The 27,514-nt window shown below is 41.6% G+C and overlaps 1 long non-coding RNA gene across 2 annotated transcripts; it reads left to right on the top strand.

The window, feature by feature from the left end:
• The first annotated feature begins 1,360 nt into the window (after window positions 1-1,360).
• Window positions 1,361-27,374, top strand: LOC146610774 (uncharacterized). 2 transcript variants are annotated; one of them, XR_014905001.1, is made up of 3 exons: window positions 1,361-1,681; window positions 2,455-2,537; window positions 23,402-27,374. It is a non-coding gene; the product is annotated as an uncharacterized LOC146610774 (long non-coding RNA). The 2 variants fall into 2 exon arrangements; XR_014905002.1 differs by having other exon boundaries at window positions 2,033-2,537.
• Window positions 27,375-27,514: the final 140 nt, after the last annotated feature.

Raw genomic sequence — 27,514 nt, 5'->3', positions numbered from 1 at the left:
CATCCTCCTCAGACACAGTGTGCGCACTGACGTCATCCGCGGTGCGCACACTGTCCGGTCTCATGGTGTTCGCTGCGTCGAATCTAGCGTAGAATACGTTTAGATCCTCACACAGAGAGGCCGTGGTCTGCGGTGTGCTGGTTTTCCCTCTAAAGTCTGTGATCGTGTTTAGTCCCTGCCACATACTCCGAGGGTTGTCAAACTGTTGCTCCACCCTGTCCCTGTACTCACGTTTGGCTGCTTTGATCGTCTTCCGGAGTTGGTAATGTGCGTGTTTGTAGTCCGATGTGTTCGCGGAGGCAAAGGCGGTGTTCCGTGCCGCGCGAACATCTCCGTTAATCCAGGGTTTTTGATTTGGGAAGGATTTAACTGTTCTGTCATAGGCTCTACAAAAGTTTCCCACTGAAGTCTAAATCAGGCCTAAGTCATAATTGGTGATGACCTTAACCCCAACTCTGTGCTACTTTTTAAAATTGTTCTCTGAGGTTTGGTTAGATAAATAAAGAAAATTTTTAACTTTCCACATTTTTATAACATGTGGAAAGCTAAATATAACACATTTTTAAAAGTCATTTTTGAGCCTCTTCAGAAGAGTTAAGGTTGGTGTTATAAAGTCAAAGTTGAGGCTCTCACCAATTATGACTGAATAAATAAAGCTGAAAGTTTGCACTTCAATCATGTCTTGACTGTTTGGATCAAAGTGCATTGTTCTATCGTACAGAGGAAAACTCATAAAAACTGAGAAACTGTCCAAATACTTACAGATTTCACTGCATTTACTTCATATATGCAAATAGTGGAGTGCAGATTTTTAGCACCAAATAGATATAACATGGAGCAAATACCAAAAAAATCCATTACAACATTATATTACCACCAATGCTGGTGGTAATGTAATGATCACTTACAGAGGAAACACTGGAGAGGGATGGTAATCTGTAAGTACAGCAGATGATGCATTCTGAGCAGAGGAAGCTATAGGATGGTCACATGACACCGGTGAAAACAAGAGAAGATTGTTGAGTAATTCAAGCTCAGGCCACACTAGTCAAATAGCAGATAGAATGATTAAAAGCGGCTACATCACCACCTCCACTGACCCAACCTTTCTCATCTCCAAGTCTTTCCCATCTTGTCACTCCTATTCTCCCACCCACCCTCTGTACACAGACACTCCCACCCCACCCCTGACACCTCAAAGCAACACTTGGGAGGCTATTTTTTGCCATGCTTCTCTAAATAAGGCCGTGGATCTTGCCTACATGGGTGGGCTGACAGAGGGGTGTGTGTCTCTGGTTCTTACCTTGGTATAAAAATCGTGGGACAGTGGGGGTTTCCTCTGATTACGCTGCTTTTCCCTCACTCACAGTGTTCTCATTCTAATGTTCTTTCGACTATTTTTGACACCCATATTGAAAAAAAAATCAACGTACAAATCACTGCTCATAAGCGGTATCAGATGACCTTTTATCATTAAAACCCCTTTTTTACTTTACTTTAAGAATTTGATATCTAAGTTGTTGTTTTTTTGGGGGGGGGGGTTGTTATTGTTTCTTTTTTGTAGTCATTCCCTCATCTTTTTTTTTCTGCGGAGGAATTGCCTTTACCAACCTCTGGACGACATATCTGGAAAGTGACTGAGTGGAATATGGGAGCAAAAGGACAAGAAAGACAGAAAAGAGTAAGAAATAATTAAGTTTACTTTTTAAAAGCTCCCCCTTCAACTGCTCTTTTTTATTTTTCTGTTTTTTTCCTCTTCCAAACATTGCACCTCTGCGTTTCTGCATTTCCTTCTTTCAGTTCTTTTTCCCTTCTTTTTTGTTTTCCCATTTCCTTTTACTTTACCTTCCTGTCTTTCATTTTCCTGCCTTTTCCTTTCTACCTTCCAAATCCTTCCTTCATTCTTCTCTATTTCATTTTACTCTTTACGTTATTTTCCCTCAATTCCTTGCGCACTGCCTCTCTTTACTCCCGCTCTTTCGCTCTCCCAACCCCTCCCTCTCCCTGTCCCTCTTCCCGATTTGTCCTTCAGCTCTGTCAGCACTCACTATCTCTCTCCATCTCCTTCTCTGGTAGTCTGATCAGCTGTCTTCCTTCTAACTTTACATGGCCTGGTGTGGTGCGCAAGGACGGGCAGCTGCCGGCTGACGCATTTCACTGCCCAGTCATCACTTCAAAATCGAATCCTCTTACACAAACCTCTATGGTTTTCTTTTATGGCCACTATTTTTACTCTCAATTCTACATGCATGTCTTTTTTTTTATTCTTGGTCTGCCTGTTTTTCCCCTCCTCCTTTTGCATCCAGCAATGAGAGAGAGAGAGAGATAGTCACAAGTCCCATGACCCCCTTCTTCTTTTCTCTCCTCTCCTTTCACTCCTTCTTTCCTTCTCCTCCTCCTCCTCCTCCTCCCCTTTTCCTCTCCGCATCCTTAAACTCTCCATCGCTGATTCAGCTCCCAGGGAGGCGAGACTCCGCCTGCAGCGACTGCTTCACTCCGCATGGGCCACCATCCCCATCTGGATCACCTTTACTACGGTAGGTGTTGAAGTGCCTCAGTGTGTGTTTAGAGATTTGTAGAATAAGTGTTTTTAAAATTTTGCTTTCTTTGTTTTCATAGTGCTTACACACTGCATATATTGTGTGTTTCTGTATGTGTACCATTGTTTTGTCCGCCTTCTCACAGAGTAAAGTATTTAGTTTTGTTATTTTAGTTTTGTTTTTTAGCTGCTGGTTTGAAAGAAAAAATTCCAAATGTGAGTGAGCGAGCTGGAAACAGTCTTCTTATTTATTTGTTGCGCCGCTGTTTTTTTGATTGGTGGTAGCAGGGAAAGTGTTACAACATGCTGCATGTTGGACAGGGTTGAAAGGTCAAGGGTTATCTCTGAGACTCAACATTCTGGACAGATGAAGCAAGTATTTCACACTCAGTGAAAACTCCTTAGAATGAAAACTGGAAATGGTGGAAATGACTCAGTCTCTCTTTATGGAATATGAATTTACACAATGTACATCAAGTTTAAAGTACTTTTTAAAAATTTTTATTTATTGTGCTATTGCCTTTGTCTGTTTGCTCAGATTGTGAACATGTACATGATACACATGTGAAATTATCACATCGCCTCACATTTTTTTTTTGCCAGTTTTTATAAAACTTTCCACTGCATTTTATGCAGCATGTGAGCCACTATATTTCCATATGGCAGCAGCAGAACATAATGCATGGTGTTGAACATGGTGCAGCACAGGTGAGTTCTATCAGTTGCATCATTGTGTTGGGACGGCCGTCCAAACGGGGCCTCGGCTCTATCTATAGACGGGGCACACACATGTGTCACTCTCCAGAGAGAAGGAGCGAGAGAAGTTTAAAGTAAGAGCAAGGTTCTAAAAGTGTCCCGCATATGCTCCCATCCTTCTCTATCATTCCCCCTACTTCTCTTCCAGTGTCTCTCCTTCTCTCTCTCTCTCTGTGTTGCCGTTGTCCAGGCTAATTTTACCCAGTTAGCAGATACCAGGGAGATCAGCAGTAGTCAGCTGTCTGTCAAGCATGCAGAGCACTGACAGGAGGTGGCAAAGTGTCGGGTATCTTTGCCCATCCCTGTAAGAGAGCACTTCCATAGCTTTACATGCTTTAGCAGACACAGCTGACTGAAGGGAATGTGTCTATCCTCCACTTGGTATGAAAAGAAGCCTGTGTGAAACTGTGTTAGCTTAACCATAGGGACTCTAAATGTTGAGAGGGTACAAGAATGAAGAGGTTTATATTTGTTTCAATTTCATTTGCATGTATGAGAAAACATTTTAGTACTTCACCTTGTTCTAAAGAAGTCCTGTCTGATGGTACATTCCCAACTATGTATTGTAGTGGAGCAAGGGTGCACATTACATGCTGAGCAGCTCTTGCAATCTGCAGGAACTGGCTACTTCTCCCCGGAGAATTGTAATTCCCGCCAGGAATATTGTGACTATGATGGCAAAGAAGCTAGATAGGTGGCTTAATTCTTCTTAATGTGTCTGTGTCTAGAGCTGGATTTGTAGTGTGCATAGCCCCTCTCATTTACCAGCCATAGCTGGTAATTTACAAAACTTTCGTTCCATCCCTGGGAGAGAAAATAGGATAGGAACGAGAGAGGAGAAAAGAAGAAGACGACTGTGATTTATGGAAGAGACTTTTAGTTTAATTACTGGGCGGGCAGGGCTGATGTGTGCAGCCCCCATGGCACTGGTTACACAGTGGTAGGAACACACAAAAGGGCTATTGGGGCGGCTATAGAGAAGATGACATACTAGCTTCTGCATTTGCAGTTGATACACTCAGGCATTTTGTGTGTTCAAAGTGCAGGACAAGACATGAGAGTCAGATTATGTAGCATGGAAAAGCAATATACAATATGTGAGTGGTTAGGCACAAACACAAGTGGAAAATGTATGCACGTAGAAGCTTTTACAAAATATCCATTTTCCACTTCACTGTGGAAGGACTCTTATATAGGGGAATGTGTCTTTTGTTCCTTGTATGTTAGCAAATAGAATATTGGGGAGAACTTTGTGCTGTGTCAACAGTATGCTTTAATGCACGCTTTCATGGAGATTTTATTAGCTTTAATTGTCCTTCAAGCTGAAAGTTTGACAGAACAAAGACAAAGAGAGACTTCCTGACATTGCAGATTAGCAGAAGCAGTGCATGCCCCATTTTTCTTTCTTTTCTATTACTAATAGTTTAGGGGGTTTTTTTGCATTAGTGTTTTGTGGATGGAGAACATGCGCATTTTATCCTTGAACTTGTCTTATATTAGTTAAATACCTTAATGGGGATCTTGACTGGAAATTAGAGTAAAACCTGTGATCCAAAAACCTACAGTTCTGCAAACAAACACACACACACACTCCCAATAACCCTTACACGCTTTCTGCAGCTCCCGCCATAGGTTTTCTTAACGCCTCTCTCAGAGCCTTCATTAGATGTCTGACGTTAGCAATGGTTCAATTCATTAAAAGCGCGACTCAGCCTTTGTGCATTTGCCTATAAATTGGTATTGATCTCTGAGAGGATGGGGAGGGGGGAGGAAGGGGGAAGGGAAGGAGATGGGGGATGTGTGTATTTATATGTGTGTACCAGAGGGAGATCGGGTGGTTGGTTGGTTGGCTGGTTGGTTGGTTGGTTGGAGTTCGGGGCTGAGGCTAATAGGAGAGGGCAGATAGTGTGTGCCAGCAGGTAGGGTGTATGTGTTTGTGTGTCTGTGATTGTGTTTGTGGGAAGGGACTTCAGGTGAATAGGATTCACTGGAGCAACAAGGGCAGTTGAACACACACGCATACACACACACACAATCTATGCACACTGATATACATTTACAAATTAACACACGACATATACAGAGATTAATTTAATTCGCTCGGCCTTCTCCCCCTTGCTTTTCCCCCACTTTGACCATGTGCAGCACCACATGTGCCATTCAAACCTCATCATCACCACCACCGTCTGCTCAGCATGGAAGTGTAACACCGCTATAGTTTGACTGGGAAAGAGGTAGAAGGCTGAGAGAGAGAGCGCATGGGAGCAGGAGAGAAAAAAAGAGAGGGAATGAGAGCACATGCTACATGAGGGGGAGTGGGCAGTCAGGGGGTGACTGCATAGCATGGCAGCCTATAGACTACATGGGACAATGTTTATGTGTGTGTGTGAGACAGAGAGAACGAGAGTGAGAGAGAGGGTAGATGAATGGGAGGTGAGGGAAAAAAAGGGGGGGAATTGCTGTCAGTGGTGGAGGACCGGTGGGACGAGCAGCTGTTCACCGGACTAAAAGTTTTCAGTATGAGGAAGAGGGAGAGATTATAAAGAGAGGATAGGGTGAGAGAGAAAGAGAGAATCAGAGTGAGGATGTTAGAGAGAGAGAGAGTGAGTGTGTGGCGAAACACACACACACAGACTGCAGAGGCAGCACCTGGGACACAGACTGAGGGAAGAGAGAGCGAAGCACTTCTTCTTCTACTCTCCTTTTCTTCTGTGCTTTCGCTTTATTGCTTCTTCTCTTTGGTGCATCGTCCCAGCTGAAGCGAGAGACGAGGGGAGGAGGAGGTGGGGGGATGGGGGGTGGGGGGGGCTTGTATCTGTGTGCCTGTGTGTGTGTGTGCGTGTGTGTGTGTGTGTACGTGCTGGGGGGCTTCTAGCCAACATCTGCCTGTAGGTAAGTGCAACATCTCCCTTATTTCCCATCATTCTCTAACTCCCACACCTCCTTCACCCCACAGCAGCTGAACCTCTAAGTATGACACTCAAGGTGAATTGCGTGCTGTGTGTGCATGTGTGTGTGTGTTTGAGAAAAATCACTTCATAATGTACAATATTTCAAAGCTCAGCGGTCACATAGTGGGCAGACATAGTGGCTTATTACAAGTGTCTACTCATAGTGTTTTAAGCGTTGATAGTGACTTGTTGGTGGTAGCTGTAGGTGTTTTCTTTTCAATGAAAAAAAGTGTAAACTAGCTGCATGGATTTCTCCTTTAATTAAAGTTTTAAATCATCTCGGCTCTTTTTTGGTCCACGGGTCAGAACAAAAAGCTGGGTCCTTATTCTAATAGGCAGAAAAGTTTGGCATGTTAGCATCAAAAGAACTCTCTCTGTTGGGATGGGAGGAGTGAACCCTGAAGCCTGTGCTACTGGTGAGTGTCATAAATGCATTCAGTGGTCAGCGCAGTTCCTGATTCGACACTTTTTTTCCCCTCCCCATTGACGAGCGTTTTGGGCTGGCAGCGAGGAGGAGGTGTGAGGCCTGATGCGCCACCAAGGACAGTGGCCTGCTTGGGGGACATACTTCTTTATATGCCCATATGAACAAGAGCAACTATGGAATGTAAAGAAGTATGTATCCCAGGTCGGGAGAAATTGCAGCGCAGCAACCTGAAAGGAACTTTAAACTTAACTGCAAAGCAAATCCACCATGATGAAGAAGATTTTACTTTAGTTCCACATCCTAGCTGTAGATAATCTATCTGCATGCTACATGATCACAGGCAAGGTATGTGAAATTTTTTTTCTGCCCTGATGTGGCCCAATTGAGTCCAGTCAGCTTCTCAATGAGATACATACATCAGTAAAGTGTAGATGCAGCTAAACTCTGGTCGACATTTTCCACATGGCTGTCATAGATTTTCAGATTTGTCTTTCATTCTTAGTTCATTTGGCCAAAAGTGGATTTTTTTTCCCTACACCCTGTGATGGTGATTAGTTTTTAAGAAGTCCATTTTGTTTACTTTAAGAATACATTGTGTGAATTTGCTAATGCTACAAAATGACACACAAGTAGACATACCCACACTACAGACAGACAGCGGTTTCCAGTAAATGGTGCAGTGATTAAATGCTTGCTAATGGATAGCATGGGCCTGAGAGGACGGTCAGAAAGAGGAAGAAGAAGAGACTGGCTGCAGGCCTCTCTAACAGATTACTGCGCTCAGACGCCTGCGTGCAGTCACGCTGTCTGGATCTGGCTTCGACTTGTTGGCCTACTTGTAGACATCTGAAATCAGAAGTCTAAATTTTTCACTTCTCGTTCAAGTTACTTGGTCTGATTGTTCTGTCAACTTCTTTGCAGTGGGGGAAGTTTATGTCTTATGGCATTTACAAGACAGCTAAGAGAGAGAAAAGTGACAGGAAAAGTGAACGAAAAAGACTTACGATGAGGCAAACCCACAGTGTGAGCCTGTATGATATCTGTCTCAGGATGCTGAGCCAGCAGGACATGCAGGTCTTTGTGTAATCATTTTTTAGCTCTGATTAAGTATGTATGGGAGGCACAGTATGTCTATGTGTGCTGGAACAGTGACTAATCCGGGTGTGGTTTGGGAGCAGGTATAACAATCATGTCAGGTTTTAGTGTATGGATTTTGGCCTACTTTGTATATAAATACTGTATGTGGCCTACTTAAGGTTTACCTGTCCCTGTTCAGGTATTATTTGGGCCAGTTTCAGTGCGGTAATTTGGCCCTGGTCAGGTGTACACCCCGGGGTGCTGTGCCTGTGTGGGAGCGACTGGTCTGACAGGGATATGCAGTCGGATTACACTTCCTGCCAATGTGATTTTTCAAGGAGAGAAAAAAAGGGGTGGGTAATAAACGCGAAGAACAGCTTCGTGCCAGGAAGAATTGTTTAACATTACAATACACGCAGTCGTGTGTTTGTTTCAAAGCTAATTAAGCTTCAATATGAGAGACAGTTCTAATCTTAGCAGGCGCAAATGAAGAGGCTCCACACATCACTGGAGAACATATTCATAAAGACCCCCTGCCCAGCGCCCCCAACACACACACACACACACACACAAAGAAACGTAAAGTATGTGTGCCTGTGAGTAAGTACAAGTGTGTGAGTGTGTTTTTATGTTGGAGGGATTTATTGCAGTGATTTTTAAGAAGCAGCGGGAAAGGTCGTTGTACTGTGGGAGAATTCAAAGATAGAAGGGCACAGTAGTAAGTGTGTGATAGAGGAGATGCGGATGGGGTGGGGGGTGGTAAAGGAAAAAAAGGGAAACGAGAGAGCAGCGTAGACTGAAGTAGGATCGTAGCGGAGGGAGTTGTGGCGAGTGAGCGTGTGAGATGAGGCGAGGCGAAGGCTGGATTGATGATGGTGTTCAGGGCCTCCTGTGTGTATGTGTGTGTGTGTGGGGGGGGGGGGGGGGGGGGTATGAGGTGGGGCTGGGCGGGTATTGTTCTGTCACTTTGCCTGTGTCAGCAGGTGGAAGCTCTCATCAGGACATTAAATATGCAACAATGCTGACTGCGGCACCGTGCTGAGACAGCCAAAGCTGGACGACTGGGGGGCCCCGCTAAAAGTAAACCAATGCCACCGCTTTGACTCGCTCTGCGCTAGACAGTTATCCATCCATCCACACACACATACTCACGCATACATAAACACATACAGGCATGCACACACCTTGAGAACTCCAGCTTCTTCTCAGGGCTTCCCCGACCCTCTCTTCCAGCTTTTCTTTGCTGGCTGTTTAGTCCAATGCCAAAGCTGGCTGACTTGCCAGCTTACCGGCTGGCTGGCTGGCTGACTTGTTTCCCCATTTGGAGTCCACACAAGGGCAAAGGCAAAGCTTGTAATCCACAGGCCCAGTGAGGGATTAGTGGTAGTTACATACAGATCAGTCATGTGGAACATTGACTGTAGCAACTTACAAAAAAATTGCCTCTGTGAATATGGAATTTAATGCAGAGCCTACAATCCAGCTGACTATACGCATGTGTAAAGAAGTGCTTGATTCACCACTCTCTGTCAGCTGAAGCAAACCAGTCAATCAACCAGGGCAAGATTATGTTAGAGGCCAAACCTGCTTTTTTTCTGAGTTTATACAGGCATTTGTCCAAAAGCTTTTAGATGTTTATGATTTTATGCCCTAGGCATAAAGTGATGCAGTTGCATCTTAACACTAAAGACTCACAAGGTCATTGGAGATTAGGGGTAGCATTGGGTTTTTGCCAGATATATTAAACAGAAACAAGAATGTTTTACATTTTAAGTGAAATCTCTTTACATTTCTCTTTAAATTCTATAAAAAGGAGTCAACATTAACTGAACCCCAACCCTAGCTTTAATCATCAATGGATTGTAAATTGATGTTTCACCAACCACGCAGACAAGAGTGTCTGTTGAAGGATTAGAGCTCAGAGGATTAATTAATGACCCTTCCTGCTCAAATTTCTCACAAACTAATTAAACACATTTAATTTAAATTCAATTCAAATTGACCAACTTAACTCAGAATATACAAAGTGATTCACAATCAAAATGAAGACAAAGACTTTGATTTAATTATGAGCAGTATTTCTCCTTAAGAAACAGCTAGAGACCAGATTCATGTGTTTTTTTTTCTTTCTTCAGACTGATAAAGCAACACTCGCTGTTAATCTGCTGACTGTGCCTCACTAGATGTTCACCCTCTCTGAAACAGCTATTCGTACTGTTAGGTTGATGATTTGTTGGACAATGCCACCAAATTTTTGGGATTTAAAAAAATGTATTAATATACTTATGTTTCTGTCCACCACTAATTGATTCTGATTCTGTTAGTGTAAAGAATGTTAGAGATTAAGTGATATTTCTACCAACTAGTAGGTGTGTCTTCTGACACCACAGTAGCCTTATTTATACCACCCATACCATAAATTAATTACCTGTTCTTCTCATATATAGCTTATCTTTAGTATCACTACAAGGCATTTGAAATAATTTCCTACAGAAGCAGAATATATTTTAAAGCTTTTCACCAAGCTTGTCAGCTCTGCAAAGAACATACTAACATATGCATTGAAAAGTGATAGGTAACGATTGAAACAGCAACTAGTGATAGAAGGCAGCAATGGCAACTGATGGGAATTTTTTGCAGCTTATAGCGTAACCAAATCAGGAGGGTCTGTTTGGTGTATATCCTGTGACTTTACACAGTGCACACCACACAGGGTACATTATTGTATTTCAGAATGTAAAATCTTGTTAATGTGCTGCTGTCTACTTAAACAAAAACACACCATGTGTGTTTTTATTTTGTCAGTGCCCCTATGTGCATTACGATAAGGAAACATGTTTTAAGCAATTACCAACAAGAAACACTTGCAGAAGCTAGTTATAGTGCTGATGGCTTACTTCAAAATTTGGAAAAATGATACATTTGTGAAGTTCCTTTTTCATTTTTATTCTAAAAAAGGTGAAAACATGGTTGCAGGGTTCTGCAGTACACAAGATACCCGCAACCCTGAATATAACTCGAATTTTAATCAGGGGTGACTTTATGTGGCATCATGAGGTGTGTAGTGATAGAAGAACAAATGGCTCCAAATGAGGCCTTTATATTTTTAATGGTGCCCTAGATAGGTGAGTTTAGTTTCTTAAATTGTTAATATGCCTCCTTGCACTGCATTTCTGTGTATCTCAGAAGACAGAAGGAAGTAGAAGACAAGACTGTAGGAGAGAAGATTGTAAAGTCAGCCGTTTGATATTAAGTGTCAGAGTTTATTGCCGGGACTTTTTTCTCTTTTAATCATGTTTATAGTAAGTGTGCTTCGGCAGCAATCTACGGAATATAATAGCGGTAAAGAGTAATGGAAGTTGAAACAGATGCGGTGGAGTGGTAATGTATGTGTCGTTTCGCCCTGATACAAGGACACACACATAGCCTATTATATCCCATTCTATGTTTATGTCTCAAAAGCTAATCTCAGGGGAAATGTACATCTGAAACCCCCTGCAAAGTCATTGCTCACACAATGGGCACATATATAAAACACACACATAGATACCGTCACACATACCGGTCTAAATGAAATGTGGGTATGGCCACATAAACACTCAGAAAGTAGCTCTAGAATGTATATGTAACACCAACAGACCCAGCCACAGTATTGATTCATCTGGCTGTTTATGTTCTGTTTTTTTTAATGTTCACATTACATGGTTGTAATGCACCTTTTCTGAGGGCGGTAGCTCAGTGATTTGTTTCTTTAGCTGTAGAAGCTTTTTTATCTGTAGCATCAGCAATAGGCTTCAGCCAAAGTTTGCAGTTTTCCAGTATATATAAACACATACGTGTGTGTGACTTATATTCATTGAATGAATGAAAAATGACTGAAGGATAAATATGCTAATTGGAGGGTGTGGTTTTTTTTCTTTACGCTTATTTATTTATTTATTTTTAACTTAATATTCCACTTGTCTGGATGGTAGATTGTTTGAGATTTGTGCCACTACAAGCAGCTGTAACCAATCTATATTTTGCTAGGCTAGGCTAAGTATTATTTGACAACTAGTATAGCTTACTTTGTGGTTCAGGTAATCTGAAAGTTTGTACTTCAGTTTTGATGAATGAAATTGTGGTATTTTATCACTTTTTTACTTAGCACTAATTAGTAGATATGGATTTCTTTGCTTTGACTCCATGCAATTTATAGTTATAGTTTGCTAACCAAACAAGTTAGCATTAGTGCATAACTTAGTGCTCATGCTTCTAGGTCCTAAACCTAGCATGTTGTAAACAAAATACTGATGCTGAGGCTTAAAAAATATTGAATCCAAAACCAAAAGTTTTTTAAAAAAAAGTTTATATGTATAATATTTGGTTTAAGTATGCAGAGCTTTAAAAAAAATATAAAAACTCAAATACGTGTACCTATATGAGTAGTGATGTCTCTTTTTGGCCTATAAAAGTTCTTTTGGTCTTAGACATTAACGGAGTCTTGTACAGACGCAGAAAGAGCTTTTTGGTGATGGAACATGTGTCGTACAGTACATATGCCTCTGGAATTATAAGAGACAATTTACAACCAATGAAAGAAAGAAGATAAGGCCTTGATAATAAACGGCTTCATCTAATGAATTTCTCATAATTATGGGCCTTAAAAGTCAATTAGTTAATTGGCCCAGCAGTTTAATGTTAGAATGATGGTGCATTAGTTCAAAGGAAACCTCACAATCAATGAAGAAAACACAGCACAATCAGAAAGCAAATTACTATTTATCATTTAGCGATTAAGCCATACGTTCTCTTTGAGTGTGTCAGAGCCAAAAAAGATTCACCCTGCCCCGAGCGTGCACACACACACACACACACACACACACACACACACACACACACACACACACACACACACACACACACACACACACACAGTGTGGCTCCAAAAAGCAGATCAGTCGCTTAGGCCGGGACAGAGATCAATGTTGAGGTAATTTGTTTCGATCAATTAAACAGACATCTGCTTGAATTAGACTCCAATAGACTGCAAAAGACCCAACCCCTTCCTATCCTTGTGAGTGTGCTGCACTGCAAAAATAGTAAGTTCACATTAAAGCACTAAAAGCTGAAGAATCTAACATTCCAGCAGTGCATAATTGATGGTAGCAGTTATGGGACATAAGCGGGGTTTATAATCTGTAGTGCCTTTCTTCTAGTATCTGCTGAATGCTCTTAAGATGCAATGCAGAGAGGAAAAGGCAAAACTTTACATGTGGACTGAGCAATGCTACGGGCAACTTTTGCTCATGTTTATTGTGCAGGAGGTAGAGATGGGTGGGTAGGGGTGTTTGTAAAAGACAATTGCATTAACCCGAGTCTAATTTAATGGCTCCCACTAGTATTCTCTTTACATCAAGCGATGCTGCTGACATCACAGCCTGTCTGATGTCCGTTACTGCACGATATGAGGAGAGGGGGTCTGCTCCCTTCAAATGAACACGCAGGATAATTGTTATGCAGTGAAGCTGTGAAGCAGAGGAAGTAATTAAAGGAACAAGGGCACTGTGGTGGTGCTGGTGGTGGACCACATCCCCCTCCTCTGCGTCCCCTCTGCTACTGTTTCTCTCTGCTCGCTGGAGATTACACACATATTTTCACATGCGAGGTCCCCTTATATTGACACCCCTCCTCCCCATGATTACCGCTAGGGTTTACAGTTATCCTGATATTCTAATTACACTCTGTCTGCGTTTATAAGGTCATAACATTTACAATTTTACGACACAATAGTTGTCCGTTGACCAAAAAATTAGAAAAAGGCATTTCTCACTTTAATTGTTTCTTTTGTGGCTATCACTTGTCCCAGAATAAGCACTTTTTTTTCCCTTTAATTATTTCAAAATACATTTGGGTTATTGAACGAACAGCTCCAGTGTCTTTTGTAATGCAACTCCTGCCTGAGAGCACTACCATCCATGTCCCGCAGTATTTCAAAAAATATATTGCCTGGAGAGGCATCTCAGGGAATATAAAGTAGAGTTTCACTGATGTATCTCATAAGGTATATCTCAGAATATAATGCATTCCTGGGCACATTGTTATTTTGATTACTGGTTATGAGAATAGTGAAGGAAGACTGTGGGAAAGAATGGTTTCATGTACTCTAGATTCATTTTTAGAGGAATTCTCATGAAGAAGGACAGGAGGAACTGTTATAGTTCTTAAAACCTGTATAAAATATTTATGAATATGTATCAATCTATTAAAGCTCCTTGGGGCAACAGTTGTTGTGATTTTGGTGCTATGTGCTGTACAATTTAAAGTAAAACTGAATTGAATTTAAAGCTAATTAAGCTAAAGTAAAAAAAAAAAAAAACAGAGACTGCTGTAGTTTGTGCTGGTAATGTGGTGTAGACTTCCATCATGAAGTCTAGTTAACATTTTAATGTTTTAATCATATTGTCAAGAACATGAATTCTTTTCAGTTATATTGATAGTTAGCAATATTGTCAATGTCAGGGCACATTATGAGTAAGCTTAAATCAGTATTAGAGATCCCGCCTTCTTCTTTGTATATCTCCTACAAACAATCACTTGGTAACGGTGGGGCAGAAAAACGGCCTTCTAACAGGAAGACCTTTCTTGAACCAGGTTCATGCAGGGGCAGCCCTCAAATACAACTGATCTCAGGGTGAGTGAAAAGAGAAGACATGAAAGAATACAATAGATTTAACCCTGTGGCTCTTATCTAGTCAAGAGCACAAACATTTTGCATAGACCTTCATTGTCTCCAGAGACTGAATCTTGTCTAGTCTGCACATATCCTCTAGTGCAACTATGAGTTTTGATATTGGTGGTTTGTAGATGTTTGAAACAGGCAGTAATTGAAATCGTAATTTTGACCAAATTTAGGAGAAAATACATTACTTATTGAATAAATTGGCGCCTGCGTGTCTGGTGTCTTAGCGTCAATGATCTACATTAAGTGCAGTAGTTACCCATGCGATTTCTATGTGCATACAGCACGTCTTCTGTCTCAGTGGGGTCTCATGCATCCTTCTCCCTTCAGTCTACCAGAGGAGGAGTGTAATTGGGAGCAGTGTGCTGGAGTGCAGAGTGTCAGGGAGTCAGCAAGCCAGCCTGCCACAGCCGGTGATACAGGACGATAGAAGAGGAAGATTAGTGGAGCAGCCTGCAAGGCAGCAAAAGCAGTGAGTCAGCTGTGGACTGTCCGCTGGTAAAATGACCATGTCAGTCAGGGAGTCCGTCAGTCAAGCAAGCAGAGCGCAGAGTCTGGCCTCTCTTCCCTCCTGTAAGTACACATACATCTAAAAGGAGGAGAGTGCGGCGTCGGGACAAGGCTACTTAGCATTCCCCTGTCATCACCTCACTGCTCAGAACTTCTGTTATTGAAGAGGAAGGAAAAAAGAGCAAGGTAGGGGACAGAAAAGAGAAAGGAAGAAGGCAGTTGTGGTGGCACGAAGGCTACGTTAGAGCCCCAGGAAGGGGTTCAAGCCTAACGAGAAAGCCGAGGAACAAATGATCAATAAACAAAGGAAGAGAAGAAACAAAAGAAGAGAAGAATTGTAAAGAACATGAATTACAAAGAGAGAGAGCCAGTCGCAGAAAGTAAATCTCCCAAACCAATAAAGAGTTATGCGTTGTGATCTGTTCCAACGATCGTTGTGTGCTTTGAGATAATTGCTTCCATTTTGTTGCACAGAGACTATTACAGTATATGATAGCTGGATTACCATCTGTAACAGTGGGCTTCACACACCAGAAGTAGTGCTGTATCAGCAGCAGGGCTACAGTAGAAACTATAGGTTTAGTGAACATCATGAGTGGGTTGTGTATTAGCCTGGGGCTATTGTAGCAGTTATGGTTTCTTTTCAACGAATTCCACTTCGTAGAGTGAAAACATTTTTTTCCTGTCGGATCTGGGGGCATCAGCACGGCACCTCAATGGGATGAGATCTCATTGTGAATTTGAAAAGAACAAGTTGAGTGACTCTCTAAAATGATCCTGGTGATTGAAGTGATATTGTTTCTAAAATCAGAACAGATAGTCATCGAGTCCAACTGTTTTTGCTCGAGGCCTTACGTGGGCCTTTTAACAGGCAGAGACCTCCTGCAGAACCAAGATCAGGAAGGAGCAGCTATCTATCATGCCTGCTTGGCCAGTAAAGGAAAAACAAGACCAGACTAGCCCTCTAATCAGCAAGTCTTTATCAGCTGATTATTTAAGACCTTGTATGTGAGGAGCAGGATTTTGACTTCAATTCTGGATTTAAACAGATGCTCTCTCTTTCTAGTCCCTGTCAGTACTCTTGCTGCAGGATTTTGGATTAGCTGAAGACTTTTCAGTGGGTTTTTAGGACTTCCTGATAATAATGAATTACAGTAGTCCAGCCTGGAAGTAATGAATGCATGAACTAGTTTTTCAGCGTCACTCTGAGACAGGATATTTGTAATTTTAGAGATGTTGCGCAAATGGAAGAAAGCAGTCTTACATCTTTGTTTAATATGTGCGTTGAAGGACATATCCTGGTCAAAAATGACTTGAAGGTGGAGTAAAGAGCACAGTTGTTTTATATAAACGTAGTGGAGATTAAAGCAGCACAGATTTGTTCCCTTAAACTTTCTTACAGTCTCTATTAGAGTCGGACCGACATTGACATTTATTTAGAGTCCTGTTTTCTTCCACATGATTGTGATCCATACCATTGACTCCTTCAGTGCACTTTGTTGCTCTGTGGCGTCAGTGCCGTGACGTATTGGCCATTGCAATAAAGTATGTGAAGGACATCATTTATGCATTTATGTTTTTCTGTGACACCAGAGACTTGTGATTAACACCGTAGTTTGACGCCCTATAATGAGAACCTATCTGTAGTTTGTGCACTGTATCGTTGCTGAACAGGTTGCTTTTCATTTTTTCTTTATCGTTTTTACTGTTAAGTGGAAAGAATGAATGATGATAGTAAGAATAAACCTAAGCAGTAAAACTGGAAACTGCAAAATCAAATGTCAAAGAAGATCTTTTAGCTAAAAGGAACTGTACAGTTGAAGAGTCAACCTTGTTGAGTCGCTCAATATGAGCAGCCCCTTTTCACATACCTGAGTAGTCCTTATTCATATACTGACACTGATTAGCCCTGCTTTAAATGATGCAGAAGGCTCAAACTTGTAGTTTACTTATGTTCATAATTTAACATGATAGCCAAATTATTCATCTATGACCAACCAATGATTAGAAGACCAATAAAATGTATCAATAGAATGATACACTGTAACTTTCTTTATTCCCACTATGTTGCCTGTAAGTGAAAACCTTATCACTTTAGTTACACCTATCCATCCCGACACACGTCTTCACAGAAACAACCAAGACACTCATCTGCTGCTGATTGTAATCTAGATGGCTCTAACTAGCTCAGGCCCTCTTTTAGTTCCTTTTTGTCCCACGTTAAAACAAGGACACTGTTATGAAGCCTCTCCGTCTCTGTGAGCTTTTCAAGCTTTAAAAGAGTGGGTGTCCCACTGTCTGGCGATAGAAAAGAACACGTCAGCCGGGGCTATCTTTACACCCGAGCGCCCATTCTGACTTTAACTGCATTGGATTTTTTGTTTCACAACAGAGTGTATATCAAGCACGCCTTTGTGGCCCTGCCGCAGCCTGTAATGCATGACTAAAACACCTAAGTGGCAGCGGTGGTTCGTTAAGAAAGGGGGTGGGGTGGGGTGAGGGGGAGTGGGGGTGGGGAGGGGCAGGGGGAGCGTGCTCAGAGTGACAATCAGCCTGCATAGGTAGAGAGAGAGAGAGAGAGAAGAGAAGGGGAGAAAGAAAGGTGAAGACAGAAGGCAGGTCTGCTGCGGTTTGGCAGCCACTGCATATGGATCATGACATCATTCTCCGAACCGGATGACGTCTTCTCCCCCTTAATATCGTTCAAAGAGTTCTTTTAAAAATCAAAAACCTGCTCATTAAATTGTTTTAATTTAACTTCTGGAGCACTCCTCATTCTCCTTATCTGATCTCCTTTTCCTTGAGAAACAGGGGCTTTTCTCTTCATTACTGTCTATCGGAGCCATTTATCTCCTCTGCTTTCCCAAGAAGTTTACTGACAGCCCAGTATGCAGGAATTCTTTATATCTTTACATTAGTTTATGAGCGTGTAATTACAGATATTGGCTGTCTCCAGCATATTTAGACACCAATTCCATTTAAGTTTTGAAGCTACAGCTCAGCATTTTCTATCGCATAAAATCACACACAGCTACATTGGCAGGAATAAGAGCTTTCCTGTGCTTTTTTTTAATGTGTGTGTGTTTTAATCTCATTACAGTTATTGATGGTGTGCTGCTATAGTGTGGATAGGTCCAAAGGGCAGTAAAACTGTAGTAGACTCACATGTGTGCTATGTGAGGAGATCCAAATAGGGCTCCAACTTTCAGAATATATATTTGGTGAAATTACCAAATAAAATGGCTCATTAAGGACACTTACTGTCTCACCCTTTGCTCTTAAATTTGCATTATATAACTTTTTTCATTTATCAAAGTCTTGTCCTTGTAAATCGACTATAATGTAACTTTAAAAATATACGTTCTTGCCTTTAAGAGCGAGGAGTTAATATTACCATTTTTTTTAAACCATGGCCCGATTATTTACAGCCAACTGACTAACCATATCTCACCTGCTAACATTGTCACTAGCAAAGTCATACTTGAGAAGAAATGCTACTACACCAGAAAATATTAGTCACAATGCTAACTTATATGCAGGGTCAAACTGTATGAATTTTGTCTTAAACATGCAATGGCACAAAGCCAAACAAATGCATAACTAACATTTGTTTTCTACAGTAATATCCAGTATGAGAGCAGAGGGCAGAATAGCTAGTGTCATGTCTAAGTGTGTTTGTTGTCATTATGCTAATGTTCATTATATATACATAATATATCTTTGACATATAACATAGCAGTATAAAAGTGCAGGACAGTCTAATGCTTGTCTCATCACTGTTTTAACCTTGGCTAGCTCATGGCTAGCCCATGCAGTCTGCATCCAAAGTGCATGATGGCAAAAGTTTGTGTAGAGCTCCTTAAATGAAAAGTATTTCACTCCTGCCAAGTGTGAAAACTCACAAAGTCCTCGAAGAGAGGGTTTATTAAGGAAACAGGCTTTAGTCCTATTTGTAAAAAAGGAAATTAAAGTGCTGAAAACAGTCAAATCCTGTTTAAATGTTGTGGTGGTGGGAGGGCCAAAGCGTGAGGATATAATTAAATATATCATCTAAATAGGTATTGATCGTCTTAAGGGTGTTGCCGTTAGATTAAAAGGTTAAGGAATAAAGCGACTTTGAGGATTAAATCATTGTGAGGTAAAATCAAAAGCAGCAGAAGATAAACGCTGCAATAATTACAAAGTATGAGTGCTGCATACACGCTTAATGAAAGAGACATTAAAGATCCCAAGCTAAGATGCATTTATTGGCCACAAGCAAACCCGATCATGGTATTTTATCCACTGCAAAGAGAGGTGAGTTTGGAAGACACAAAGGTCTACCAATTGCCCTCACTGTTTATGTCAACGTTGCTCCACAATTTGAACTACAGTATTGAGATAGAATCATCAAAGGCCGTAGCAACCCTGAGACGGTTGATAAAGAAAGAGTCGCGGTGCGGCACCTGAGGCAAGCAGTCGCCACAAGGTCAGGAAACTTTCTTTTTTTAAATCCAATAGACGTGTTTTATCTTCAGGGAGAGAGCGAGGAACCAGCTGAGCAGAGGATAACGGGCCCTGTTACACTACTGCCTCCCCTTCTGATCAACCAATCAGGCGTGAGAAAAATGCTGAGTCAACCGCTGGGCGCTGCTCACGTCCGAATGCTGCGGAGGAGGGGTCGGTGGTAGAAGAAGAGCCAGCCAGGCAGCCAGGCGGTGTCTGCAGTGGACTGCAGCAGCATTAGCACTGCTAACCTCGTGGCACAGGTCCTTTCATTTTGAGAGGTGCTGACCCACCAGCCCCCAAGTCTTTAAGGGCTGGTCTCTGCTTATGGACTTTTATTTTACATCACATCTCCCATAGAAATTAGGTTTAATTGAAATGTCTAAGCTTAGTTTGATGATATACGTCCCACTTTTCCCTCTGCCTCTAGTCACTAGGTAATTAGAGGGAATTAATACAGCCAGCCACAGAAGATAAAGTTTACAGCCTGACCACAGGTCAACTTGTTTCATTACTATGGTGCGCCTTGCATTAAGCTAATTACCAGCTGGCAAACATCTTCATCAGACATGCACACAGACCTTCATTAGGATGCTTTGTATAAATCTGCTTCATTTAAATGCCGCATTACAGAAGATTATTGTGGTTTTAAGTGGATTTTAATGGCTATTTTGCAACAGTGGCCCTCAGAACCATCAGGGGTTTCACACTGATGTGACAGGAAGTGATGGTCTGACAGGTTTCCTGGCCTCGCCCTCCCACAGTATTGGCGCTTGATGGAGAACCAAGGTCTGGCAGTCAGTCAGCTAGACACCGAAAAAGCAGTAGGACACTGATAGGCAGAACGCATGACATGGTCAGCGAGAGAAGAGACTGATAGAGTGAGGGGAGTGGCTGCGTATGGCAGGTTGTATTAGTGCAGCCCCCAGTGTCAGGCCATACATCTGAAATGAAAATATCATGGTGAGCAAGAGTGACAGAGTCCACAGCGGGACTGGTTTCAAAGTGTCACTCCTCCTGCTGGGGCCTTACTTAGCTGTGGGCAGGCAGCTGCTACGTAACACTACCTGTACTGTGTGAGCCTCCCCAGGGACGCCGTGCACCCCCACTGACCTTCCCACTATGACTCCCTAACTGTCTTTACCGCTCCGTCTCTCCCTCGCTCCTCTGCAGGCGTCCAGCTGTCCCTAACCCTCAACTCCTCCTCCCCTCTGTCTCCAATATAAGGGCAGGAATGCAGCGGACAGCACGGTCCCAGAATAGAAAAATAGCCAGCCTATCTCCAACCATGCAGTCAGCCTCATAGAGGGCACCTACAGTAGCAGCAAGCAAGAGGGCCCACACACACACACACACACACACACACACACACACTAAGCACTCCGACCGACCCACATATATAAAGTCCACTTCGCTGAGCTCCTGAACTGCTAAACTTATGAATGCTTAACACCTTTACTTATTGTAGTTGTGATCTTGACAGAGCTGTCTTACAGTTTAATGTTGAAAGAGCACTCACCGGTGAAGCCTTCAGCAGGCATCTGAGCGAGGTTAATGATAAAACGCTCTGTTTATAATGATTCTGTTTGATGTCAGATCTGAGTGGAGGTGTGTGGGGTGAAGGAGGGTTGCCTGTTTGATGAGTGTGTGGGCCACAGATTGCAAGAATAAAGCACAGGCAGGAATTCTCTCCTCAATCTACTGAAAATCCTGCTATGAAAAGGATTCAGCGTGCAGCGCTTTCTCCTCTGAAGTTGATAGTTGTGCTTGACCACACAGAGAAGCTTGCCGGGTAGTACTTGGCCTCACCATCCATCCTGTGTGAACATTCTACACAGGCACAGTTCACACTTGCAACACCAGGATCAAATATAGACATGAGAATCAACACAGGATACTCTGTTGGAAGCACAGAGTACGCACACACGTGCACACTGCAGTGCTGCATGTTGCAGAGGTAGAGCAACTGCAGCTCGAGGACAGGTAGAGAATTCAGGCCATGCAGGCTTGTCCTCTCCTCTGTGTGCTACTTCCAGCTTTCTTCCTCCTGTCATTCTCCCTTCTCTCTTCCCCCTCTTTTTTCCTCCTCACTCAAGGATGTGTCCTCCTCATCAATTTGCCGGTCTCATAGGTTGCAAGTTTATTAAATAGATGGAAAGAGAGAGAAAGAAATACTGGACGGACCCTGTCTTTACATCCGCAGCTAGTATTTACACTTTTTTTAATGCAATTTGTGTTAGGTTGTTGTATTTCTTATCTTGACAGATTTAATACAGAACTGAAAGTTCACAATTACACGTGTCATTTTTAAGTGCTAAATCCTAGTAGAGCTACACAGAGCAGGCTGTGACTGCTGGACAACATTTTTTTTTATTCAATTTGGCACAAACAGTGAATTTCTTCAGCTGTGGATTTACCCATATTTATTGTTCCAGTATGGCGTTGGTGGGACTGAGTTAGAATAAACTGTGTGTGTTTTCATTGTCACCAGTGGAATAGGAAAGATGACAATTGAGATTTGTTGACAACTAGGAAAACTGTTAAAAGTTTAGTCAGCGTTAGCGTACTCACCAGTTGAGTTTCCCCCACAGTTCAAAATGACCTTCACCAACAAACCCAGTCCTGCCACAAAAGACTCCGGTGAACACCTCACAAATGATGGCTCAGGGCGAAAGCTTGAAGAAAAAAATGCTTTTGAAAATATAAAAATATCTGAATTTATCTGAATTAGTTTATATAGGACCACATGTCTGTGTTCTGGGATTTGAATGAGAAAGGGGTGGGACCGTGTTCAGTACAGAGAAACCGTGGGCAGGCTTAAGGCACTTAAAAATCTCAGCCTATATAAGCTTAGTGTGGAAGGATACCCGATGAGTTACTTGTGGCCGTTCTGTTAGAAAGCTCCATTTGCAGATTAGTGTGGTCTGTTCCAGCTAGTTTGTATCTGATGCTACCAATGCACATTATGGTACGCATCTTTTCACATTAGAGTCCAAAACAAAACTTTAGTTTAATAATTTTCAGTACGAGCCATCCTTTCCCATGTCCACTTATGTATCGGCTCCTTTGTTAATATAAAAACAGTCTTTAGCAGGTTTGTCATTTCAGTTAAGCCATTGATTATCATATAAGATCAGTCAATTATGAAAAAGTACAGTCCAAACACAACATATATCAATACGTTTCTAGGGCCATGAGTCTGCTTAAAAAGTTTATTTTCTAATGATTAAATGATTAGCTAGGCTAATTGAACCAGGAAATGAGTGAGTTGTTCCAAAGACGAGCAGAGCCATGCAGCAAGACTGCTGAGTACATCATCTTTGTGCCACCACACTGAACAGGCCCAACTATGGGCCAGAACTTAGTGCATAGACGTGAGAACAGTAACGGCTGGTGAGGAGAGACTGGGTGAAATGGAGAGAGGAGGAGATGTTCCACGTGTAAGGCTAGAGGTCAATGTGAGTTAATTTTCCTGCTGTCCTATCCACTGGCTTCATTAGCAGTATTGGCAGTTAGGTTATGAATTCATTGTTTTTTCAAGTTTGTCTGCAACCATTGTTTATATGTGCTCCTCTCTTATCTCTCAGGGCCCCACTTTCTGTTTTTCTCATCTCTTTTTCATCACCCGTCCTACCTGCTATTCCCCTTTCTCTGTCTTACCTTCTGGCTCACTCACTCTCTTCTGTTCTTCATCGTTTTCCCTTGGTCTTTTGCAACCCATACCTTTTTTGTATCATCTGGCTTCTTCTAAGCAGTAACATGCACTCTTTTAAGGGCAACATTTTTTTCTAGCAATCAATGCCTGTTTGCTGATGCATTGTGCTGTTTGGTTTGTTGCAGCTTGTACAAATGTTTTATTACTGCTTATTGACGACACGTGGGTGTGAACAGCGTCATTTCTTATCATTTCCTTTCTCTGGCTTTGTCTCTTTCAGGCATCTTCACTTCTTCCTGTCACCTCTTCTGGACCAGATTCTACCCTAAAATGCTTTGCTAAAGCTGGTAAAATGGAACCAAATCAACTGTTCAATGGATTTGGTCCCCTTCAACCAGCTGTAGCTGTGCATTGATCACCCCAATCCACATTCAGAGTGACAAGAAAAAAACACCCCTGAAAGACTGGAGTTAATTAATCAGAAAACAGCTTTAAATCTAAAACTGAGGTTAGATTGGCTTCTTTATTGGACTAAGATACAAAGCCATTCATGGATAATACACATGATGCACCAGTTACTGCTTGGATTTATCTCAATCATTCAGTTTGCCCAAAAGACACTCAAGTAATTTGCTTAATCTGAGTAAAACAAGGCAGGTAAGTAATTATAGATACTACATCTTGTCAAATTTGTGCTTTTTGATGTGCGCTGCTGTAATTGCGTTGTCCTTTGGAGACTTACTTTATTGTTCTTTCCAGATTTGTCAAAACGTGTGCTTCTTCTAAAGGGTGGCATTGCTGAAAACTTTGAGAAAAGATGCTGTGTACGAAAAGTACTGGTGGAAATACATGCATGTACAGATGTGTCAATGACACCAAAGCAAATGTCTAATCAATAAAGCCTAATCCTAGTGTTTATGTGAAATGCCAAATTGGTCTCTTCTTTCAACGTGTGGACTTACCAGGGAGAGAAGTAAAATGTGTTGTGCTAAGGCTGGAACTAAACTATATAAAATATATATATACACACAAATACACTGGGCTAAAAAATTTGGGTCAGAATAACACTGACACAGTATTGGTATAACTGCTTAGTACCAGTTATCAAATGTTAGTGTGGGCTTTATATGCTGAATGTCATCTTACCTGGTCTGATTGGGTTGGATGTCCCATCTGAGCAGCACTCAAAGGAAAACTATGTTTTTTGAAGAACTCCAGTGATTAGACCTGATCCAAAATAGATCCCAAACAGAATAAGGTTAAAGTTAGACCTATACAAAAACCTTGACCCCATGCTTTGGAGAAAGATAACATTTAAGATGACATTTAGAAAAAAAAGCACCTCAAAAAATTTTTTTCACACACCAAAGATTACATTTTCTGTATAGCAAGAATAATAATAAATAACAATATAGGAAGTGATGCACCTGGACGTGCTTATACGTCAAGTTAATATTAAGTTAATATTAATTACGTTGAGTCCTTGATCTTGTAACAACCTTTAATCACGATTTAATCACAAAAGACACGTCAGTCCATTATGTCCATTTCACTCTGTCTCTCCAAAGCGTGAAATGAACACTCATGCAGAAGTTGCAGTACCAGCATTGGGGAGAAGATATATTTCCAATAAGTCTAAGAAATTGCTAGTGACCAAAGAAGCTATGAATTAAATTCCAGGGTACTATGCCAGAAAGGATTAACCTAGGTGGCTGATGTGTATTTTCATTTAAATGTGTTAGCAATATCTGTTTAAACACCTTCCAATGATTGGTTGAAAAATAAAATACCTCCCTCTGCTGGTAGTGCAATGTACTGCAACTTCTGCAAGCATCGCCAAAGTGTGAAATGCATGTGTCTATAGCTTCTTTGCTATGATACTGGTTTGGATAATCAAAGCTAAAGTATAAAAATTATATAATAAAATTATATATAAAATATATGTATAGAAATTAAAAGAAGAATTATACCAAATTGTAGGTATTTTTTGCCAATTTGGGTATAGGACAGATCAAAATTTAGCTGAAGTAAAATAAACCCTTGTGACTGAATGAGAGTCAGTGTATTTTGGATTCAGACAAACCGCATGCTTGGTTTCCATTATTTACACCTGGTGGTCACTACTGTTTTTTTCTGTTTTCCAACAAGATTGAACATAAACTGCCATAAACACAAAAGGCAGATTTTTAGTGGAGGCGTTGGAAGGGCATAATAAGAAAAAGAAAAAGCAAAAGCATGCTTTTTTCCCCCAGTGCATATAATTGACATTGGATATGTCTACAATCTAATGCCTATTTGTACAAGCCTCTAAACAGTCAAATTATTGTCCTCACACACCATAATGGTGCAGTGGCAAGCAATGTCATCTCACAGCAAGACAGTTCTGGGTTCAAAGGTAAAGCTGCTGAGAAGGATGTGATACCCTCTTTTTTCAGCTTAATGGAATGCTCTTTTCTACACTTCAGTAGCTTTAAAAAAGACAGCATTTTAACTTTATGTTTTACCCAAACAAACATTTTTTATAGAGCTGGAAAAGAAGCCAATGTCTTTTCACTGAGGTTTTGCTGGTGTTAAAAAAAGACAATTAAAAACTACAGTATGTGGCATCAGTAGTACAAAACAAGGTCAAAACACAACAACAAATACAGACTTATATTGAATGGCTTCCACCTACAGTATGGGCACTTGATTAAGATAACTAAGGTTTATAGTGTAGAATATGAATGATGATGGAAGTAAAAAACAAACAAAGATGTCAGAAATGTAAGTATTGTTAAAATGATCTGTCTATCCACATTTTATCCCGTCTCTTATTTGTCCCTACTTTCATCCTACTTTCTTCCTTCCCTGAACCCTTCACTCTCCTCCCTCCTCCCTGGCCGTTGTCACACACGCCGAGTATGGCTTTGGAGGTGTGACAGATGTTTTAATGTGGCTGCGATTCCTTATCACCACTCAGCTGAAAGCTCCATTTGCCTTGGTCTGCTGTGATAGATGGTAGGCCGAGGCTGAGCGGAGATGCTATGCTAACGAATGGTAAAGGAGGCATTTCAGGGGCTGAGGAGGTGGAAGGAGGAGGGGGATGCGATGAAGATGACACACACTGCTGCAAATGGTAGATGTGGTCATTTTCAGTTTTTCATGTCCTGGGTGTGATGAGCTAGTGAGTAATTATGGGAAGGGAGTGTTGTGTATGCAATTACACTAAAATGAAACAGTGCTTGTCACGACTGGAAGCGCTGCTGAAGAAATGGAGAAATCAAGTGGAACGTACACGTTACAAATAAACTCGCAAATAAACAAACAAACCGACAGCGATTTTGATTAAACCTCAGTGTGTTTACAACCCGTTAAATCTGTGGGATTATTGAAAGTCAGTGGTATTACATCTTCTCGATGTTTCGAGGAAGTGAAGAGAAAAGAAAAACAAGAAAAGGGCAGGAGTGATCCATCAAGGTGGCATACCTCAACCTGCGAACCAGGGATGCGTTACAGAAACACAATGTAATTTCTCTAAAATGCTTCTTGAGCAAAATACACCCCTTCTTTAAAATACTGCAGATGGCTAAGTCCTTTTACACTGAAAAAAAGGGATTGGCCAGCTCTTGGATTTATGTAAGCATCTTGCGTGTATTTAACACAACTGCCTCATGGTTTAAAGTTAAGTGTAACTATATAGTGTATCCATCCATCCATTCGCTTCCGCGTATCCTTTTCAGGGTCGCGGGGGGCGCTGGAGCCTATCCCAGCTGTCATAGGGCGAGAGGCGGGGGTACACCCTGGACAGGTCGCCAGTCTGTCGCAGGGCCAACACACAGGGACAGACAACCATTCGCACTCACATTCATACCTAGTGACAATTTGGATTATCTAATTAACCTATCCCCACAAGCTGCATGTCTTTGGACGGTGGGAGGAAGCCAGAGTACCCGGAGAGAACCCACGCAAACACGGTGAGAACATGCAAACTCCACACAGAAAGACCCCAGCCTGATGGTGGAATTGAACTCAGGACCTTCTTGCTGTGCGGCAACAGTGCTAACCACCGTGCCACATGGCAGCACGGTATATAGTGTAGAAACGACATAATATGCAGGGCGGGTAGATTAAATTGTTCATATCATGTTCGAGTGAAGTAAGTCAATGATATGATGTTAAATGCAATGTTAAATCTCGCGACACTGCACGGAATTTCAGTCTCGCACGCTTTGGATTGTGGTTTCAGGAAGGCATCCATCTCAGTCAAGTCGAGCAGCCGCCTCTATTTTTTTTGGTATACCGAAAGAAGTAAATTGGGTGGTTGTTACATTAAAAAAGTTTACATTGTAATTTTAACACAAAATTTTCATGTTTCTATCTTGAACGTAAATAAATCATGTAGGATCTGTACGAA

Source organism: Diplotaxodon limnothrissa, linkage group LG20 (assembly GCF_057381915.1).
Source record: "Diplotaxodon limnothrissa isolate DT_005_m linkage group LG20, D_limnothrissa_male_GT1.1, whole genome shotgun sequence".
Taxonomy (NCBI): Eukaryota; Metazoa; Chordata; class Actinopteri; order Cichliformes; family Cichlidae; genus Diplotaxodon; species Diplotaxodon limnothrissa.
This window is presented reverse-complemented; position numbering and strand designations above follow the sequence as displayed.